Here is a 19,038-nt window from a genome sequence, read left to right on the forward strand (position 1 = left end):
CTATTAAATGTTTATTTAGAATGAGAAGAAATCATGAAAAGATAACTCTAAAAATTTTACTACTTGATAAACCTTTTAAAAATTGACAGTTCCACAAACAACAGAATCAAGAAAAATAACAACACATTTTTATTTGCTAAGGATTTTACTGTTACTGCTAATCCTTTCAAAGAACTATTTTTGGCTTTGTCAATTTCTGTTGTTTTCCCTTTCACTGATTCTTGCTCTTATTTTTATTATTTCCTTTTCCACTTATTTTGAGTTTGCTTTTCTTTCTCTAACTTCTTAACTTGAAAACTTAAGTCACCATTTTTATAATTTTTTTCTAATATTTGAATTTAGAATTGTAAATTTCCCCTAAACATTCTTTAGCTGTATCCCATCAGATTTGTTATATAGTGTCTTTTTTTTTTAATTCATTTTGATTGTAAACTAATGGGATACATCTTGTTTCTCTGTTTGTACATGAAGTAGAGGCATACCATCTGTGTAATCATACATTTACCTAGGGTAATAGTTTTTGATTCATTGTTATTTTTTTCTTCCCCCCATCCCTCCCACCCCTCTTATCCCTCTATAGAGTCCCTCCTTCTCCATTCTTGCCCACTTCCCACCCCCTATATGTGTCATCATCCACTTATCAGTGAGATCATTCATCCTTTGCTTTTTGAGATAGGCTTATCTCACTTAGCATGACATTCTCCAACTGCATCCATGTGCCTGCAAATGCCATAATTTTATCATTCTTTATGGCTGAGTAATATTCCATTGTATATATATATATATATATATATATAACCACAGTTTCTTTATCCATTCATCATCTAGGTTGGTTCCACAATCTGGCTATTGTGAACTGAGCAACTATGAACATCGTTGTGGCTGTATCTCTGCAGTATGCTGATTTTAAGTCCTTTGGGTATAGGCCAAGGAGTGGGATAGCTGGGTCAAATGGTGGTTCCATTGCAAGTTTTCTAAGGAATCTCCACACTGCATTCCAGAGTGACTGCACTAATTTGCAGCCCCACCAGCAATGTATGAGTGTACCTTTCTCCCCACATCCTCTCCAACACCTATTGTTGCTTGTATTCTTGATATTCGATCGCCATTCTAATTCGGGTGAGATGGAATCTTAGGGTGGTTTTGATTTGCATTTCTCTTATTACTAGAGATGTTGAACATTTTTTCATATGTTTGTTGATTGTTTATAGATGTTCTTCTGTGAAGTGTCTGTTCATATCCTTAGCCCATTTGTTCATCGAGTTATTTGTATTCTTCATTTAGAGTTTTTTGAGTTCTTTATATCTTCTGGAAATTAGTGCTCCATCTGAAGTATGAGTGGCAAAGATTTTCTCCCACTCTGTAGGCTCTCTCTTCACATTGCTGATAGTTTCCTTTGCTGAGAAAAAGCTTTTTAGTTTGAAGCTATCCCACTTATTGATTCTTGCTTTTATTTCTTGTGTTATGGGAGTCCTGTTAAGGAAGTCTGATCCTAAGACAACAAGTTGAAGATTTGGACCTACTTTTACTTCTACAAGATGAAGGGTCTGTGGTCTGATTTCAAGGTCCTTGATCCATTGTGAGTTGATTTTTGTGCAGGGTGAGAGACAGGGGTTTAATTCATTCTGTTGCATATGGATTTCCAGTTTTCCCAGCACCATTTGTTGAAGAGGCTATCTTTTCTCCATTGCATATTTCTGGCCCCTTTGTCTAGTATGAGAAAATTGTATTTATTTGGGTTTGTGTCCATGTCCTCTATTCTGTACCATTGATCTACCTGTCTATTTTGGTACCAATACCATGCACTTTTTGTTACTATTGCTTTGTAGTACAGTTGAAGTTCTGGTGTTGCAATGCCTCCTGTTTCATTCTTCCTGCTAAGGATTGCTTTAGCTATTCTGGGTTTCTTATTCTCCAGATGAATTTCATGATTGCTTGCTCTATTTCTGTAAGGTACGTCATTGGGATTTTAATTGGAATTGCACTGAATCTGTATAGCACTTTTGGTAGTATGGCCATTTTGACAATATTAATTCTGCCTATCCAAGAACATGGGAGATATTTCCATCTTCTAAGGTTTTCTTTAATTTCTTTCTTTAGGGTTCTGTAGTTCTCATTGTAGAGGTCTTTCACCTCTTTTCTTAGATTGATTCTCAAGTATTTTATTTTTTTCGAGGCTATTGTGAATGGGGTAGTTTTCCTAACTTCTCTTTCTGAAGATTCATCATTTATGTATAAAATGCATGGATTTATGTATAAAAAGTGGATTTATGAGCATTAATCTTATATCCTGCTACTTTACTGAATTCACTTATGAGTTGTAAAAGTTTTCTGGTGGAATTTTCTGGTTCCTCTAAATATATAATCATGTCATCAGCAAATAGGGATAGTTTGAGTTCTTCTTTCCCTATTCGTATCCCATTAATTTCCTTGGTCTAATTGCTCTGGCTAGAGTTTTCAGGACAATGTTGAATGGAAGTGGTGAAAGAGGGCATCCCTGCCTTATTCCAGTTTTTAGGGGGAATGCTTTCAGTTTTTCACCATTTAGAATGATATTGGCCATGGGCTTAGCATAGATGGCCTTTACAATGTTAAGGAATGTTCCCACTATCCCTATTTTTTCTAGTGTTTTGAGCATGAAGGGATGCTGTATTTTATCGAATGCTTTTTCTGCATCTATTGAAATAATCATGTGATTCTTGACTTTAAGTCTATTGATATGGTGAATTACATTTATTGATTTCCAGATGTTGAACCAACTTTGCATCCCTGGGATAAAACCCACTTGATCGTGGTGCACTATCTTTTTAATATATTTTTGTCTGCGATTTGCTAAGATTTTGTTGAGAATTTTTGCATCAATATTCATGAAGGATATTGGTCTGAAATTTTCTTTCCTCGATGTGTCTCTGTCTGGTTTAGGTATCAGGGTGATATTGGCTTCGTAGAATGAGTTTGGGAGGGTTCCCTCCTCTTCTATTCATGAAATACTTTGAGAAGTATTGGAATGAGCTCTTCTTTAAAGGTTTTGTCGAACTCGGCTGAGAACCCATCTGGTTCCGGACTTTTCTTTGTTGGTAGGCTTTTGATGACTTCTTCTATTTCATTACTTGAAATTGATCTATTTAAATTGTGTATGTCCTCCTGGTTCAGTTTAGTAATTCATATGTCTCTAGAAACCTGTTGATGTCTTCGAGATTTTCTATTTTGTTGAAGTATAGATTTTCAAAATAACTTCTAATTATGTTTTGTATTTCAATCGTGTCTGTTGTAATATTTCCTTGTTCATTCCAAATTTTAGTAATTGAGGTTTTCTCTCTTCTTCTCTTTCTTAGTGTGGCTAAGGGTTTATCAATTTTGTTTATTTTTTCAAAGAACCAACTATTTATTTTGTCAATTTTTTCAATTGTTTCTTTTGTTTCAATTTCGTTGATTTCAGCTCTGATTTTAACTATTTCCTGTCTTCTAGTACTTTTGGTGCTGCTCTGGTCTTCTTTTTCTAGGGCTTGGAGCTGTAGTGTTAGGTCGTTTATTTGTTGATTTTTTCTTCTTTTCTTGAATGTGCTCCATGAAATAAATTTTCCTCTAAGTACTGCTTTCATAGTGTCCCAGAGATTTTGATATGTTGTTTCTTTGTTCTCATTTACCTCTAAGAATTTAATTTCCTTCCTGTATCTTCTGTTATCCATTCATCATACAATAGTGTATTATTTAATCTCCTGGTGTTGGAGTAGTTTGTTTTTTATTCTGTCATTTATTTCTAATTTCAATCCATTATGATCTGATAGAATACAAGGTATTATCTCTATCTTCTTGTATTTGCTAACAGTAGCTTTGTGGCATAATGTATGGTCTATTTTAGACAAGGATCCATTTGCTGCTGAGAAGAAAGTGTATTCGCTCCTTGTTGGATGGTATATTCTATAAATGTCCATTAAGTCTAAACTATTGTGTTATTGAGATCTATGGTTTCTTTGTTCAATTTGGAGGATCTGTCCAGTAGTGAGAGAAGTGTGTTAAAATCACCTAGTATTATTGTGCTGTGGTGTATTTGATTTCTGGAATTGAGAAGGATTTGTGTGACATATATATATGAGCCAATGTTTGGGGCATAGATATTTAAGATTGTTATGTGTTACTGATTTATGCTTCCCATCAGTATGAAATGTCCTTCTTTATCCCTTCTGACTAATTTTGAATTGAAGTCCACATTATCTGAGATGAGGATGGATACTCCAGCTTTTTTGCTGTGTCCATGTGCATGGTATGTTTTTCCCCATCCTTTCACCTTTAGTGTGTGGGTATCTCTTTCTATGAGATGAGTCTCTTGCAGGCAGCATATTGTTGGATCTTTCTTTTTAATCCAATCGCCAGTCTATGTCTTTTGATTGATGAGTTCAGGCCATTAATATTCAGGGTTATTATTGAGATATGATTTGTATTCCCAGTTATTTGGCTCTTTTTTCTTTTTCTTTTTTTTTTTTTTTTTTTTTTTTTTTTTGACACGACTTGATTTCTCCTTCATTTGGTTGTTCCTTTAGGCTAGTTCCTCCCTTTGCTGACTTACATCGTTGTTTTTCATCTCTTCCTCATGGAATATTTTGCTGAGAATGTTCTGTAAGTCCGGCTTTCTTTTTGTAAATTCTTTTAGCTTTTGTTTATCATGGAAGGACTTTATTTCGTCATCAAATCTGAAGGTAAGTTTTGCTGGGTATAAGATTCTTGGTTGGTATCCATTTGCTTTCAGAGCTTGGTAAATGTTGTTCCAGGCCCTTCTAGATTTTAGGGTTTGGATTGAAAAATCTGCTGATATCCATATTAGTTTCCCCCGAATGTAATTTGATTCTTTTCTCTCGCAGCCTTTAAAATTCTGTCTTTATTTTGTATGTTAGGTATTTTCATAATAATGTGCCTTGGTGTGGGTCTATTGTAATTTTATATATTTGGAGTCCTATAAGCCTCTGTACCTTGTTTTCCATTTCATTCTTCAGATTTTGGAAATTTTCTGATATTATTTCATTGAATAGATGGTTCCTTTGGTTTGTTTCTCTAAGCCTTCCTCAATCCCAATAATTCTTAAATTTGGCCTTTTCATGATATCCCATAGTTCTTGGAGATTCTGTTCATGATTTCTTACCATCTTCTCTGTTTGGTCAATTTTTTTTTCAAGATTAAATATTTTTTCTTCAATATCTGAGTTCTGTCTTCCAGGTATTCTATCCTATTGGTTATGCTTTCTATGGAGTTTTTAACTTGGTTTATTGTTTCCTTCATTTCAAGGATTTGTTTGGTTTTTTTTTTTTTTCACTATTTCTAACTCTTTTTTGAAATGATCTTTTGCTTCCTGTATTTGCTCTTTTAATTGTCAACTGGTGCGATCATTCAATGCCTGCATTTGCTCTTTCATCTCCTCGTTTGCTTTCCTGATCGTTTTGATTATGTACATTCTGAACTCCCTTTCTTCTGCCATGCTGTCATTGGATTTTATTGCTATACCATCTAGGTTTGTTTGGGACATTTTCTTCCCTTGTTTTCTCATAACATTCAGGTATCTACTCCTCTAATAGTGAACTCTGGGATATTGCAGATTTCCTTTGTTGACTAATATTGTCTGTAGATTTCCAATAACTCACCTCTTAGCCTTCAGTAGCCTGAAGTCTTGGAGTAACTTGATAATGTGGTGCTCCACTAGGAAGCTGGCCTTCTAGAGGTGGTGGTCTTCAGGTGGGGTATATTCCCGGGTGGCTCTGAGTTGGTCCCGAGTCTCTCAATACCTCCTCTTCTTGGCTCCTGGGTCTTGTCAAAGTTCCTCTATCCTCCTGTAGGTGTCTCAGGAAAGGAGTTGCCCTTCCAATGATGATGGCCACGCCCTCAGGAATAATTCAAAATAGCTGCACCAGCCTATAAAGAAACCTCTGGCTAGCTCCATGATGGTGACAAACCTGGGCGTGGTGGTTGGGTGTGACAGTTTAGTGATTCATCTGTCTTTGGCCTGGTGGTTGGGCGGGTTGGTTACCCACCGCCCAGCTCTGCAAGGCAGGCGAGCTGGGTGTCCACCTGCTACCTCCATGATGCAAGCGGCCTGACTCATCCACCAGCTCACTCCGCAACTGCGACCAACCAGTGATGGCACCAAACTAGGTGTAGGGGTCAGGCGGGGTCACTCAGTTATGAGGTCTGTCCTTGGCCTGCTGGCTGGGCGGGATAGCTGCCTGCCGACTACCTCCGCTATGTAGGCAGCCTGGCTCACCCACACGCTCACTCCGTGACTGCAACCAACCAATGATGGCACCAACCTAGATGCAGAGCACGATGATTCTTAAATGACTCTCAGTATGAAGATTTCAAAATCCAATTAAGAAAACACTGTATATGTGTGACTACCATCCCACGTGGAGAGTCTCACAGTCCAGGATATCATCAGCAATCCAAGGTGGACACTGAACTAACCTTTTTGCCTTAATGGAATCTTATATTTTTAAGTTTATTTTACTCTGAAGTGGTACATAAAAATGTATTTTTGAAGTACAAAGGGATATTTCAGTACATGTATAAATCGTGTAGTGATTAACTAGGAATAACTAGCACAACATCACCTCAAACCCTTATCATTTTCTTGTGTTCAAACATTCAAAAATCCTCTCTGCTAACCAGTTTGAAATACACAACATATTACTGATAACTATGGTTGATTTGCTGTGCAAGAGAACACCAGAATTTATTCCTCCTATTACTTGTATGCATAAATATATTACTTAAATAAACTTTTCTGCAAGAAAAAAAAAAAAAAAAAAACCCATACATGAAGCTGCGCTGAAACTTTCTGGTGAAAGGAAAGAAGAGAGTCTTATTGCACTGGAAAGGAATATAGTAAGAAAGGAAAGTAGTTACTACATTTCATTTCCTGGAAGAAAAATAAAAGCAAATTTAAAAAGTCTATTCCTACAGAGCATATGTAGGAAGCAGGTATATTAGGTAAATAAGTTCAAGAGTCAATTAAAAATAAAATAAAACTTTAGAAATTAGTTGCTCTATTAACAAAGTTAGCTCAGTGTCCAGGTTGACTTACTGATAATGTCCTAGATGATGGAACTCTATATCTCTTTCTATTGCTCTTTTATCTCCTTGTTTGCTTTCTATATCTGAGATGACAATCAAACTGGCCATGGTTCTTTTCTCCCTGATGTGAATTATAATTACTCACTGATCACTACCTGATACGTATTTGCTTATTGTATTTCCCCATGTACCAGAATACAAATCATAAGGGGGCACAGACTTCATTTTGTTTTCCTACATATATGAAACATTTTATTGAATAAATAAATGGGATATGTTAATGAAAGAATTAAGAGCAAAGTGAATACACTAAGACATAGAAGAAATTAACAAATATGAAGAATAAACAATAATTTAATATAAAGATAAATTATACATAACAAATGGAACAGAAAAAGCATTCAGGGATATAATGGACCATAACTTCCCAATTCTTAAAGATCCAGCACGGAAAATAATAATCATTTTTCCACTTATGGGAATTAGGCTGACTTCATACTTCTTCACAAACTTGCCGTAAGACAATGAAGCAATGATTTAAATATTCTAAAGAGAGTGTGACTTTAGAATTTTAAACTCATCCAACTTTTCATTTGAAATCCAATCAGCTTTAATAAACACATAAAATCATTAAAAATATAATCTCTAAAATAGATTCAGAAAAAGTGAAATCCTGCCTACCAAGAAATGCATTAAATGAGTAACTCAGAAATGAAAAGACAACTAATGAATAAAGTAAGTGTTGATAGGCATTAAATCAATTTAAATCTATTTAAACAACCACAGTAATTGATTTGAAAATATGATTTGATTACTTTAAGCTTTGACAAAGAAAATAATATAACCAACAAAACCGAAAGATTGGTAGAAAAGTAGACAGAACAAATGAAAGAGTAATTACTTCTTTGCAATTAAATAGGAGAGAAAATTAATATTATCTCAAATTGAAACATGAAGTCTTTTTTTTCCTTCATGACCTAAACAACTTATCTTTCATAATAATTTTTCCTTACCTTAAAAGTCATAGTAATTCTTTGACAAATATTTTCTTAAATGGTCAAATAGGAAATATTTCAGGTTTTGTAGACTGTATATAATATTTGTTACTTATTATTCTTTATCTATTTTACAACCCTTTAAAAAACATAAAAATCAATTTTGGCTCCAAACTGACTGAAAAAGACTAAAACTGCTCACTGTAGTTTGCTGACTCCTGGCTTAAGCGAAGTAGCACTGACTCAAATTTCTGTCCATCAGTATCACTCTAGAATCCTTTGATTCTGTTAAATTTAAGTAAAACTAACTGCACTGTTTTATATTTCAAAATTATGTGATAATGTTTAGGATTCTACTTCTGACCAAGAAAAAATAATAAGGACTGGATTTTCCCCTCTATCTGGAACAACTAAAATAATGAACCTAATATATGAAACATGTCAAGACTTAGAAATCATGCAATGAAGCATCAGTGATCCCTGAGACTGAGGACTCAATCAAGCTTAGCCTTAAAATTGCCCTAGCATAGTCCTTGAGAAAATTTCTAGGCCATTCAGGAGTCCAGGCAAACTGGAAGAATCAGAAATCAGAGCACTGGAGTAGAGAGATCCCATGAAAAAGCAGTCCAGGGACATGAAAAAAATACTCTCCTAAGTCTTCAGCTAAATGATGATGAGCAGAAGGAAAAAAATCACCCCAAAGGACAAGAGGAAACAATCTCCAAGGATCACACCAGCTTGGGACTGAATAATTTGTTTTCAGCTGCAGGGCACAAAACCTCATAACTCATGAGGCATCCAAAGGGTTTTGCCACAAAAGCGGCACAAAATTACTCAGAGTAAACAGTACTCAAGACCCACCTAAAGAAAGTTAAAAGTGAGACTTGAATGGATCAAATTATAGGTAACTAAACTAAAAGAACTCAAGAATATTTATAGAAATATAAAAATATCCAGCACTGAAAAGTTATGTCACAATGCTTAGTATCCAATCCAAACTATCAAGTATGCATGGAACCATGTCAATACTACCCATAATGAGGAAGGGAAAAAAAGCTAAATAAATAAAACCAATCTAGAAATTGCACAGAGGACAAAATTTGAAGACAAGATCACTGTGATAGCTAATAACATTGTATTTCATACATTCAAATGGCTAGAGGAAAGATTCCACTTATTAAGCAAATACTCAGATGGTATTTAAAAAACAGAAATCTAACTTCTAAAGATGAAAACTAGAATATCTGAGATGAAAAATACATCGAATGGGATTAATATAGATTAAACATTTCAAGAGGAAAAGCTAGTAAACCTGAAAACACATCTACGGATATTTTCCAAAATGAAACAAATAGAAAGATTAGAAAAATGAATAAATCATCATTAAATCATTAGAGTTGTTGGAATACTTTAATTGGTCTAATATTTAAAGTAGCCTCATGACTCACTGGTTCTTTGTCAATCATCTGCTCAACTGAATCACAAAGGACAAAAAAAACCACTATAAGACATGATAGCCAACAATTTTCCAAATTTAATTAGAACTGTATGGTCATAGAGTCAAGAAGTTCCAAAAACCCCCAGGACAAGAGAAACGAACAACAAATTGTTCAAAACCAGTAGCAAAGAGAAAATATTTTTAAAAAGTAGTCAAAGAAGAAGACATATTACATACAAGGACACAAAGGTATAGATTCAGACAATAAAAAGCCAAAGGCAGTGGCTTGACACCTTTAAAATACTGAAAGAAAAGAAGTGAAACCAGAATTCTAAATCCAGGAAAAATACCTTTCGATTACAAGAAAAGATTAACCAATGTCCAGTCAATAAACACATAAGATGCTCAATATCAGCAGTCATTAAAGAAGTCAAAATCAAAATGATATACAATTTCACATCAACTAGACTGGTCAAATCAAAAAGACAAGGACTATGGCTGAGGATGTGGAAAGATACAAACTCTCATACACTGCTCCCAGGAATGTAAAAGGGTTTTCTCACTTTAAGAAAGTTTGTTTTTCAAAATACTAAATGCAGAAAAACCATACAACCCAGCTGTTGAACTACTTAGGTATCTACTCAGGAGAAATGAAAACACAGGTTCACACAAAGACTTCCACCAAAATATTCATAGTAACATTATTCAGAATATCCAAACAGTGGAAACAACCCAATTATTCATCAACAGATGAATGGATAAACAAAGCATTTATATCCATACAATGGAATTCTATTTAGTGACAGAACAAAATAACAATGTCCCAATAATTGACACAAAGGAAAGAATGTAAAAAATATTATGCCCAGTAAAAGAAGTCAAATACAAAAAACAGATATATGAGTCCTGTTATATGAAACACTGAGAAAAGGCAAGTCTATAGTTTTGTCAAGTAGATTAATGACTATATGATGACTGAGACAGGAATGCAGAGTCATTGCAAATTGATGTGAGATTTATTTTAGGGAAGATGGAAATGTTCTAAAATTATATTGTAGTAATGGACTGTGGTGATAGGATAGGGAAGAGAAAACCCCAAATTAATAATGAGGACCCAAAAAGTAACAACCAGAGGGACACCTGAGGTCCCACTCCTGAACATCTACTCATTCATCAAAACAGAGTAAAGTTCCAGAACCAGAAAGAACAGCTACACACAAAAAGACACATACATAAAAGAGGATGGAGAATCATCTCAATTGATGTGCAAGTCCAAGACCTCTGAAAACACAAGGAAATAGAAACACAAATCTCCCTCAGAATTCACAATCCCCCAAAACAAAGGATGGAAGTGGATGAAATTCCAGAAAAAGATTATACAAAACTGATGATTAAACTGCTCACTGAACTCAAAGAAGATCTAAGGAATGATTTAAGATAATGAATGTAAGAGGTGAAACAGGAATAAATACAAGATGCTTTACTGTATTTTCAGTAAAGAAATACAGATAAGGAAAACAAACCAATCAGAACTCCTGGAAATAAAAGATACAATGAAGAATATTAAAATTTCAGTTTAAAGTACCACCAACAGATTAGATTGCATAAAAAATAGAACTTTAAGCCTTGAAGACAGAATTTTAGGTCTTGAAGACAGGGGATATGAACATGATTGCTGAATATGCAATAAAGGAAAAAAGGACCATGATCAGAATATACAAGAACTCTGACACCATCGAGATAACAAACCTGAGAGTCACTGGGATATAAGGAACATGAAGAAATAGGCTAAAGGCATGAAGAATAAATTCAATAAGATAATAACAGAAAAAGTTCCCCTTACTAGAAATGAAATAGACATCCACATACAGGAGGGATATAAGACCCCAAATAGACACTATCAAAATAAATCTTTTCCAAGACACATCATAATAGAAATGCCTAACAGAAAATAAGGAAGGAATATTAAAATTTGTGAGAAAAATGTCAGGTCACGTGCAGAGGCAAACCAAAAAGCAGAGACAAACTGCTGAACTTCTCAACTCAGATACTAAAATCAAGGAGGGCCTAGGTAAGATATTACAAGCTCTAAAAAATAATTGTCAGCCAAGATTTCTATATTCAGCAAACTATTTTTCATAACCACAAAGTCAGCACTGCAAAGAATACACAAACATGTATTACACAAGAGGAACTCAAAAACAAATCCCAAAGCTCCCAGATAAAGATCACATATAGAGCAACCAATTAAATAAAAATTCAAGACAGAATTAAGTACTACAAACAAACCAAAATGGTAAGAAACAATAAATATGTATCCATAATACTACTAAATGTAAATTATCTCAACTCCCCAATTAAAAGACATGTATTGGTAGAATGAATTAGTAAACAATATCCAATGACATGCAGTTTTGCAAGGGACTCATAGGCAAAAAAATCCACTGGCTGAAGAGTAAAAATTAGGATGAGGAAAAAAAAATTATTCCATAAAAATGGATTCTCAAAACAAGGAGGCATAGCTATTCTCATAGCTGACAAGGCAGATTTCAAGCAAAAAGAATCAGAAGAGACAAAGAAGGTCACTACATACCAGGAAACAGAATAATCCAACAAGAATATATAAAAATAGTAAACATATATATGCACCAAATGTCAGCACAACTAATTACATAAAAAATTACTTCTTGACATTAAATCCCAGTCAGACCCAATACAATAATCCCAGGGATTTCAACACACATCCTTAAATTAATAGGTCATCCAAACATAAAATACCTTTATGGTATTTCCAACTTAAATACTGCTATAAATCAATGGGACCTAATAAACATCTACAGAATATTTCTCCCCAAAACAGCTAAATTTACTTCTTGGCAGATCATAAAATCTTTTCCAAAAGTGATTATATTCTAGGTCACAGTTTAAGTCTCAGGAAATACTACACACACACACACACACACACACACACACACAACCCCATGCATCCGATTAGATCACAATGGAATGAAACTAGAAATAAACATCAAGAAAACTAATAGAAACCACTTAAACACATGGAAATCAAACTGTACTCTTTGAAATGAAGAAAGGATCATACAACAAATGAGAGAAGTAATCAAGAAATTCATAGACAAATAAAAACAGACATATATCAAAATCTTTGGGATAGTATGAAAACTGTTCTAAGAAGGAAATGAAGAGCACTGAGTGCCTACAATACAAAAAATAGATCCCAAATAAATAAGCTTATGCTCCACCTCAAGGTTTTAGAAAAGGACGAATATACTGATTCCAAAATCAGTATGTGATGGGAAATAATTAAGATCAGAGACAATTTACAAAAGTGAGAATTAAAAAATACACAGGGTCAATGTAACAGAGAGATGGTTCTTCAAAAAAAAAAAAAAACAATAGAGACTAATAAACCCTTAATCAACTAACCAAAAGAAAGATAAACAGAAGACAATTTTTATTTGGATAAACAAAATAAGAGATGAAAAAGGAGATAGCACCACAGACATCACAGAAATCCAGGTGATCTTTAGAAATTAGTTTGAAAATTCATACTCCACTAAACTGGAAAATCTAGAAGACATTTTACAAGTTTCTAGATAGATATGAAAATTTAATTATGAAGATACAGAAAAATAAAATGAACTAATATCATGTAATAAAATTGAAACAGCAATTAAAACCTTCCAACAAAGAAAAGCCCAGGATAGTGCTAAGAGGAAAGTTCATTGCATTGAGCTCATTCATTAAAACAGTACAAAAGTCAACAAATAAATGACCTAACATTACATCTCAAAGCCCTAAAAAAAGAAGAACAAATCAACACCAAAAGCAGCAGGAAATAATTAAAATCAGAGCTGAAATCAATGAAATTGAAACAAAAGAAGCAATACAAAGAATTGACAAAAAACGTTGGTTCTTTGAAAACATAAATAAAATTGATAAATCCTTAGCCAAGCTAACAAAAAGAAAGAGAAAATTTAAATCACTAAAATTCATGATTAAAAAGGGAATTATCACAATGGACATTACTGAAATACAGATGATAATCAGAGCCTATTTTGAAAATCTATACACTAAATAATAGAAAATCTTAAAGACATTGACAAATTTCTAGAGACATAGGATCTACCTAAATTGAATCAGGAGGACATACAAAATTTAAAACAGATCAATCTCAAGCAATGAAATAGAAGATGCCATCAAAAGTCTACCAATCAAGAAAAGCCCAGACAGGATTCTCAGCTGAGTTCTACAAGACCTTCAAAGAATAACTAACACCAATCCTTCTCAAATTATTCCAGGAAATAGGAAACAAGGGAACCCTTCCCAAACTCTTTCTATGAGGCTAGTTTCACCCTGATACCAAACAGACAAAGATGCATCAAGAAAAGAAAATTTCAGACCAATATCCCTGATGAACATAGATGTAAAAATTCTTAATAAAATACTGGCAAATTGCATACAAAAACATATTAAAAAGATACTTTACCAAGATCAAGTGGGGTTCATCCCAGGAAGCAAGGTTGGTTCAACATATGGAAATCAACAAACAGAATTCATCATATCAATAGACTTAAAGACAAGAATCACATTATTATCTCAACAGACACAGAAAAAGCATTTGACAAATTCAGCATCCATTCATGTTCAAAACACTAGAAAAACAAAGGATAGTAGGAACATACTACATCATTGTAAAAGTTATCTATGGCCAACATCATTCTAAATGGAGGAAAATTGAAAGCATTCCCTCTAAAAACTAGAACAAGACAGGGATGCCTTCTTTTGCCACCTCTATTCAAACATAGTCCTGGAAACTCTAGCAAGAGCAATTATACAGAAGAAAGAAATGAAAGGGATACAAATAGGAAGAGAAGAACTCAAACTATCCTTATTTGCTGACGACATGATTCTATATTTAGAAGACCCAAAAAATTCCACCAGAAAACTTCTAGAGTTGATAAATGAACTCAGCAAAGTAGCAGGATATAAAATTAACAACCATAAATCAATTGCATTCCTATATATCAGTGATGAATCAACCAAAAGAGAAATTAGGAACTATCCATTTCACAATAGTCTCAAAGAAAATAAAATATTTGGGTCAATCTAACAAAAGAGGAAAAAGACCTTTACAATGAAAGATACTGAATGCTAAAGAATGAAATTGAAGGAGACCTTAGAACATGGAAAAATCTCCCATGTTCTTGGATAGGTGGAATTTAATATTTCAAAATGATCATACTACCAAAAGAGCTATACAGATCTAATGCAATTCCTAATAAGGTTCCAATGACTTTCTTCATAAAAATAGAAAAAGCAGTTATGAAATTCATTTGGAAAAATAAGAGGCCCAGCATATTCAAAGCAATTCTCAGCAATAAAAGTCAAGTAGGAACATCACAAGACCAGACATTAAACTATACTACAGAGCTATAGTAACAAAAATGGCATGGTATTGGCACCAAAACAAACTTGAAGACCAATGTCACAGAATAGAAGACATAGAGACAAACCCACATAAATACAGTTATCTCATACTAGACAAAGGTGCCATAAACATACATTGGAGAAAAGATAGCCTCTTCAACAAATGATGCTGGGAAAACTGGAAATCCACATCATGTTCAACTACAAGAATGGGAAGTTAACTCCATGTATGTATGATATGTGAAAATACATTCTACTATCATGTATAACTAAAAATAATGAATAAATAAATAAACAGTAAAAACATTTAAAAAAAGAAAAAGCCTAGGACCAAATGAATTCTCAGCTGAGTTGAGAATTAAACAAGAAATAACACCAGTCTTTCTCAAATTATGTTGTGAAATTGAAAGCAGAGAAACAATCCCAATACATTCTATGAAACCAATAGAACACTAATACCAAAATCAAAGACACATCAAGCAAAGAAAACTACAGAGAAATTTTGCATCTCTGATGAAAAAAAATCGTAACAAAATATTAGCAAACTACATTCAAAACACATCAAGATAATACACCATGATCAAGTGGGTTTCATTCTAGGGATGCAAGGTTGGTTTAACATATGCAAAACAATAAATGTAATTCACCACACAAATAGCATTAAGGACAAGAAACATCACCTCCGTAGATGCAGAAAAGGTCTTTGACAAGATCTGGGACCCATTCATGTGAAAAATGCTGGAGAAACGAGGTATGAAAGGAATTTACCTAAACATTATAAAAGATATATATGACAAAAACAAATACAATATCATACTGAACAAAGAAAAGCTGAAAGCATTTCCTTCAAAATCAAGAACAAGATAGGATGTCCAGTCTCACCACTCCTATTCAATATAGTCCTTGAACCACTAGCCAGAGCAATCAGGCAAGCGAGGAAAGTTAAAGGGTTACAGAGGAAAAGAGGGAGTCAAATTATTATTTCCCAATGACATTATCCTATATCTAGAAGAATCAAAATACTCCAGTAGACAACTTCTAGAACTGATAAATTCAGCAGGATACAAGATCAACATTCATAAATTAATAGCTTTCCTGTTCTTCTATAATAAATCTGGTGAGATAGAAATCAGGAAAACTATCCCCATCACAATAACCTCAACATATAGAATAAAATACTTGGAAATTAATGTGATAACCAATGAGGTAAAAACTGTAGAGTAGTGCAGAAACTAAAGAAGATCTTAGAACATGGAAAGACTTCCCATGTTCTTAAACAGTCATAATATTGTCAAATTGACATACTGCCAAAAGTGTTATAGAGACTCATTGCAATATTCATCAAAAATACCAATGATATTCTTCACAGAACTATAAAAATAGTCCTAAAATTCTGGGAATAAGAGCTCCAGAATATCCAAAGCACTACTGAGTAAAAAGAGCAATGCTCTTCAACTCATCCTCAACTCCACTCAGCAATGCTCCTCCCTCAACAACTTAGTGAGGCCCTAGGCAACCTAATGAGACCCTGTCTCATAATAAAAAGCAAAAAGGGCTAGGGATGTGGCTCAGTGCCCAAAAGCTCCTGAGTTCAATCCCTGACCCCCCAAATTAATTAATTAATTAATTACAAAGCAAATAAGATAAAGGACAGAAAGTATATACCATTTTACACTAATTTTAAAAATACTGAAAAAGTTCTATTAATAACACATAAAGTAGACTTCATACAGGGAATATTACCAGAAATAAGGAGTCATTTTATACAGATTAAAAGGTCAATTCATCAAGAGGATAGAACATTCTTTAACACTTATGTACCTAACAACATAGTTTCAAAATACATGAAGCAAAAATTCATAGAAGAGAAATCCATAAAACTAAAAAGTATAAAGATTTCAACACCATATCTAAGTATAATTATTATATTAAATTGACATAAGATCAGTAAAGATGAATACATAAGCACATCTACCAACTTAATCTAATTGACATTTATAGGATGCTCCAATGAACAATAGGTAAATATACATTCTATTCAAGTGTACTCAGAACAAGTATTGAGATGGACCACATAAGAGGAAAATAATAAGATTCAATATATTTAAAAGAATACAAATTATATAAAATATGTCCTCTAACAATAATAGCAATAAATTAGATAACAAGAACAGAATTAGAGAAAGCAGTAATAGAAATACAGGTAGAAAACTCCCAAAGTCTTAAATAATTTTTTTAAAAAATTATTTAAAGCAAAAATAATAACAATGTACTGTGACATGGTTAACATATTATAAAAGCAAAATACTGTAAACTAAGTAGTACTCCTCTAAATAACTCAAGGGCCAAAAAAGAAATGAAGAGTGATATAAAAAGTTTGTGAATTAAATGAAAATGACACCACCACATATTAAAATTTTGTGGGATTCAGAATTTAAATACATAAACACATTAAAAAAAATATTGTGAAATTCAGTTAAAGTGGTACTAGCATAGAAACATGTAATGCTAGATATCCGTATTATGAAAGCATAAAGTTCTACAAAATATAATCTCTGTTTTCACAGTAAAAAGAAAACTAGAAAAAAGAACAAATCCCAAGAGCTGGGGCTATAGCTCAGTGGTAGAGTGCTTGCCTCAAATGTGTGAGGTGCTGGGTTCAATCCTCAGAACCACATAAAAATAAGTAGATATTGTGTCCATATACAACTAAAAAATATTTTAAAAAAGAATAAATCCAAGTAAGTAGAATAAAATAAAACAATAATACATATTTCATTGAAAGTCAATAAATACAGAAAACAAAAAAAAATGGAGAAAAATCAATGAAATCAAAAGCTGGATCTTTGGAAACATCAACAAAACTGATAAACTTCTACTGGACTAATCAGGAAAAAGGAGAGACAATTTACATATATGGACTGAGGGATGTGCATCACTAAAGTTTCTAGAGAAATTGTAAAGGAATATTTTAACAACTTTTTGTCAATAAGCAATTTAGATGAAATTAATAAGTTTCTTGTAAAATACAAACTACCAAAGCTTATTCAAGAATAAAATGATAATTGAATGGCACAGTACATTTCAAAGGTATTGAAAGTGTGGTTTCAAATATTCCCAGAAAGAAATTTCCTGGGTAGGACGGCTTCACTGGTGGGCTGTGTAAACACCAGGAGGCAGCAACAACTGGGGACCATCCTTAGTCTGTCTGCCTGAAGGAGCAGAAAGTATGATCCCATTCAATTAAGCTATTTCTGTCTCTGCATCTATTACTTGAACTGCCTATTGTAATATAAAGAATGTTCATCTAAGTAGGGAGGCTATTTCTGAGTAAGGATTTGAGGCAATTTTCTTCTTAGTAGTAGCTTTATATGAAATTGATGAAATCAACTTTATAAAGGGTTCTACTATAATAAAACATTATTATTTTAGAAAATAATAAAGATCAAAGAATCAAGTAAGTGTGCAATGTCATAAAATCAGTGAACAAGAGTATTTCAAGAGGTTGTATGTGTTCAACAGTGCTACATTCCCCGGAAAGGTCCCAAAGCAAGAGAGCTGAGAACAGGCCATTTAGTTTAGTCATTGGGAGATCAGTACAGCTTCTCTAATACAGCTTCTCTGAAGTGGAGGCGGACAAGCCAAACCACAGGGTGTTAAGCAGTGAGTGAGTGGTGAGGTATGGGGAAAATGGTTTAAACCACATTAGGGCTCAGACAGGATGATATCCATCCCCCATTATAACTACGGGAGAAATCAGGAAATGATCACAGCTTTATTCCTAAATAAAAAATAAGTGGTCTACCTAAGAAAAATCATCTAATCAACTCATGTATTCTTGAAAACTATGAATGCTGAGAGTAACAGAAGGTAAATTTCCACATAAGGAAAGAATGGGGGAGACCAGATGATATGAGGTAGAAGACCATTTACCTTCAAAAAGGAAAGCAGGTGAGATTATATGTCCTGAAAGAGAATCAAGTATTTTTTGCTACAAAATAAAACAAGAAAAAGACATCTTAAAAGCAGTCAATTAAATGTAGAGAATGATGTGATCAAATTGGCCTTATTGTATCATTAAGACTGTACATTCTACAA

Source organism: Sciurus carolinensis, chromosome 10 (assembly GCF_902686445.1).
Source record: "Sciurus carolinensis chromosome 10, mSciCar1.2, whole genome shotgun sequence".
NCBI classification, from domain to species: Eukaryota; Metazoa; Chordata; class Mammalia; order Rodentia; family Sciuridae; genus Sciurus; species Sciurus carolinensis.